The 4927-nt window shown below is 43.0% G+C and overlaps 1 non-coding gene across 1 annotated transcript; it reads right to left on the reverse strand.

Annotated features, from left to right (window-relative positions):
• Positions 1–2405: 2405 nt before the first annotated feature.
• On the reverse strand, positions 2406–2512 carry LOC118578924. The gene has a single exon (XR_004944314.1). It is a non-coding gene; the product is annotated as a U6 spliceosomal RNA (small nuclear RNA).
• Positions 2513–4927: the final 2415 nt, after the last annotated feature.

Raw genomic sequence — 4927 nt, forward strand, 5'->3', positions numbered from 1 at the left:
AATATTTGCTGAATAAAATCAGAATTAAATGAACCGAGGAGGACTTTTGCAGCCATGAGTTGTTACCATCCCTCACACTATGTGCTGCTGATACTTATGCTCTTCAACCCTAGTACTGGAAAGGTGAGGGCTCCATGCCATAGACTGGGTCAGAACCAATGCTTTTCTTTAACCTTTCCCACTTGGCTTGTTCTAAAATATAATAAAAGCCTACCCATATGAGAATTATAGGAACAAGATGAGTTTGGAGAAACATGTTCTCCAATCAGCTATTGTAATTAGAGTATCCACCCAGATTCTTGGATGAGAGTCATTTTTCAGCTTATGCAAGCCCTCCCTCCTTTGCTAATTCCTATTGATTCTGAGTTGAATAATAGTAAGCAGAAAGTAAGACATCAAATTTCCCCCTCAACAAAAGAACAAGGACCCTGAATCCTAGCATCTCAAGACCCTGACACTAATGATGTACCCCTAACCACTTCTATCAAAAAAGTAGAAGGAAGTAGATGCTCTGTGGGGAGGGTGGATTCTGAATGAAAACTTCAGGAATCTTCCAGAGTCAGTTGAAATTATGAATAGAGGAAGCTGGTGCCAGCTCCTATCTCGCCTTGGGAACATATGCTCTGTAACAAGGATGGAGAGGGAAGACAGACTGGATGTGGAAGTAGGTGCAGGAGACTGAGGGCAAGGGCACTGTGTCTGAGACTGACCTTCCCTGCTCCAAAGGATGAGAAAGCCCTAATGCCGAAGGGATTTATCTGACTAACAAGCTCTTATTTCAAAATGCAATTACCCATGGGATGATTAAGTCTACAGCACTGGGGATTGCATTAAACTCAATTAAGTCTCCTGTAACCTGAATCATTATTTTGGAACAGAGAATTTTAAAAGTGCACATTCTGGGTAAAGAAAGATGAATGATAAAACAGTCTTGGACAGCCTTTCCCAAATCTGCTGCCTAAGAGCCATCAAAGGACTTTGTGAAAATCATAGATCCTCTGTCTCTTCTCCTGACTTCATCTCATTCTAACTCAGGAAGGGCTGGAGTAGGGGCCAGGAATGGGCATTTATAAAAGCTTCCTGCGTCAGTGATGCTGGCTCAGGCACCAGCTTGGAGGATATCCAAACCTTGAAGGCTGGTCCATTGCCCTTGACCCATCTTCACAGTCTGTTCATCAGCTTGACAAACACTAAACTTGACCTTATATCAGTAATGTTCTGGATGGGAAGCATACATAAACCAGAATGCCAGCTCAGTAATTATAAGAAGGGGTCGCTGTTCTCAGGGATCGAAATGTTCATGTTTGCCATGCAGAGCACCTGAACAAAAAAAGTTTTCATTGGATAGTTGCCTGCTGTTGATCTGCAAAAGCACATGAAAGGGATGCTCCAAAAGGCATTTCCACTCAGGTCCCAGAGAAAGCATAGTGAATGATCTTAGGACTGGATGCCCTGGTCTAGGTCTCTTCAACCTTGGTCCCAAATGGAGAGACACTGTCAAATTCTTGCCCCCTGGTATTTTTTCCTAGATTTTATGACAACCACTATTTTTCTTGCTAATGTTATTCGCCCTTCACTGATGCATCTGTGGCCACTTCTAATTAATCTGTCCACACCCATTCAAATCTCCTGGGTGACTCCTTAGATCAGTGGTTCTCAATCTGTGGGTTTTGACTCCCTGGAGGGTCAAACAACCCTTTCATGGTGGTTGCCTAAAACCATCAGAAAACACAAATATTTACATTACAATTCATAACAGTAGTGAAATTAGTTATGAAATAGCCATGAAAATAAATTTATGGTTGGGGGTCACCACAACATGAAGAACTGTATGAAAGGGTCACAGCATTAGGAAGGTTGAGAACCACTGCCCTAATTGATTAAATGTTCTTCTATCACTCTCTCTGATTTGATGCTTAGCCTAGTGGATCTTATACCCATTGCTACTGGCCCAGGGACGGACGGCCAAGGGGAATAAGTAATGGGTATAACTGAAGTAATAAGAAGATCCAAAAAAGTGTGAATGGGTTCAGAAGCAGACTAGAGCAAAGGGGTGGAAAGTGATTTGGGCTGAGAACTGGAATGTGGTAACTATCCCGGTTAATGGTACTGTTGCTATGATTAAACACAGTGACCTAAAGCAAGTTGGGAAAAAAAGGATTTTATGGCTAACACTTGCACATTATAGTCTGCTGGGGTCCAGCCCTGACTCGTGTTCAGGTCCTGAGGTGATAAAGGACATCGGCTCAAGACAAACTTCTTTTTTTTCTCTCTTTTATTTATTTATTATATTTGTGTTTCAATTTTACACATCAGCCATGGGTTCTCCTGTCCTCCCCCCTCCCGCCCCCACCCCCACCTTCCCCCCAGCCCCTCCCCTCCATTCTCATCTCCTCCAGGGCCAAAAAAATATGGAACGCTTCATGAATTTGCATGTCATCCTTGCACAGGAGCCATGCTAATCTTCTCTGTATCATTCCAATTTTAGTCTGTGTGCTGCCTAAGCGAGCACTCAAGACAAACTTCTGACCACCAAGTGGGTTGCAGTCTAGTGGCCCAGAATAGCTCAGGCCATCTTTATTTATACTTACAGTTTTTCTTACCAAGGTTACACAAACAGCTTTATTATAGGCATCTGTTTCTGACTTTAACAAATACATCACAATTTAAGGAATACATCATAATCATCATGAAAGTCCCCATTGTTCCCCTTTATGCTTCTCCAAACACACCTTCCCACCCCCTGCATGACCTTATTCTAGAATAGAGTTCAGTATTTTTGCAGGCTTAACTGGATATTGAGCCACACACATCTTTCTTTCATAGCACTTATGTCAGCTAGCAGTTACTTGTGATTACAAAGTTGAAAAGTAATAGACAATGCTTTAAGGACAACAATATTCAAACACAGACGATTCTTTCACATCTGCAAGATAGGTTTTTATACAGCTCTTCCCCCACACACACTTTTTTTATACAAGAGAGTCCTATGTCTCAATCTCTGTAAAAGGCAGACCTTGATAAAGCACTCATTTCCCAACTCACTATACCATATGTCTTCCACCAATATAAGCTCCTATGTATGGTAAAGATGGATCCATCCATCCATATTTTACATTGCATTTCCCCCACCATTGGATCATACTAGATCCTATCATTGGTTCTATATGCTTTGTGTCCAAAGAACTTACTCTCAACAGTTGGCACTATGTGTATTCTTGAGCCCTTTACCCTATTCTGCATATGCATGTCTTACTCTCCTTTCCAGAACTGTGAGACATGTTTAATGTTCCAAGTGTTTCTAACTATCTCTATTGACTCAGAAAAGTTCCCAGGATTAGAAGCTGTAGTTAATAATTCCAGATAAGAGATCTGAGAAGCATTAGTCCCCTGCTGAATCGTTTAAGAAAGAGCAGAATTTCCAGGGAAAATTGAAGCTATTGCATGTGTGACTTACAAAGTAAAACTAAAAACTGCCCAAAGAATCACCAATATAATGAAAGAGAAAAGAGCCTAAAAGCTGCATGAAATCTGCAAATTCCTAAGCTGTCCCATGGACTACTCTTCCTGGCCAAGTGAGAGTCCATTTCCATGGGTGCCTTGCCCTGAGGAAACCTATTGGACAGGTAGTCATATGCTGTTCCAAGATTAGGCTGCTTGACTCCCAACTGTAGTCTACCATCAAAGCAGTCAGAACAGGAACATAAAGAGGGCAGGATCCTGGAGTCAGGAGCTGATGCAGACACCATGGAGGGCTGTTGCTTATTGGCTTGTTCCTCAAGGCTTGCTCAACCTGCTTTTCCCCCTACATAATATTTTTATTGATTACTGATTATTTGTGAATTTCACATCATGCACCCTGATCACACTGATCACACTGACTTTTCAGTCCTCCCATGTCTGCCTCTCACCCTTCTGACCTCCCACCAAAGAAGGAGGAGGATGAAGACAAGAAGAAGAGGAAGAAGAAGAAGGAGGAGGAGGAGAAGGAGAAGAAGAACAAGAAGAACAAGAACAAGAACAAGAACAACAACAACAACAAGAACAAGAGCAAGAAAAACAAGAAGAACAAGAACAAGAACAAGACAAACAAGAAGGAAGTGTCCCATTTGTGTTGCCCATATGCTCACTGGAGTGTGGTCAAACTCCCACTGGCCAGCCCCTTAAAAAAAACCTGAGTCCTTCCTTGCCCACCCCCACCAGAAACCTTAATTCTGGAGACCTACACTTCAGCATTCTTATCACAATTTTAAACAGTTCTCTTTGATGGCTTTCTGTCTAGGCTGTTACTTTTGTGAGGGTGGGGGTTGTCGCAGAAGCCTTCTATGTCTCTCTTTTTCAACTCTGAGTCTGCCATCATCAATACCACTACAAAAGTAGCTTCCTTTCCCTTTCCAGTTAGTGGGAGCACAGGTCATGGACTTCTACATGGTTTCTACTACAGACATCCACATGGCCTCTGGTCTCAGCATGTGCCATGGGACCTCAGCATGGTGTCCAGTGGTAGTTCAGGCCACAGACAAGGTCCTCTGCTGCAGCATCATAGCCCTCCATTCCACTGCTACTGTTCATGGTGGTCATCCCACCGTACTGACATCTCCAAAATGTTGGGGTCTCTTGCTGCAACTGGGCTGCACTTTCGCCAATAGCCTTTGTGGGTTCTCTTCAGGGACTTCATCCCTGCCACATAGTGCCAAGTCTCAGCTGTTCTCCATGACCCCTTCATGACTTCAAAAGCAATACCACCTGGGTGACTCTTAACAGTAACAAGTTCAGCTGCCAGCACAAGGTACAACCTTGGCTGCCTCTGGAACACAGCTTCTGTGTTCTGACCTTGAAGAAACACTTCCTAGAGTTTACCTCAGTGATGCTAGTCTCTTTTTAATCACAGCTGACTCTTCAGCCCCAGCTGACCAGATATCACAGG

The sequence above is a fragment of the Onychomys torridus genome, chromosome 2, assembly GCF_903995425.1.
Source record: "Onychomys torridus chromosome 2, mOncTor1.1, whole genome shotgun sequence".
NCBI lineage: Eukaryota > Metazoa > Chordata > Mammalia > Rodentia > Cricetidae > Onychomys > Onychomys torridus.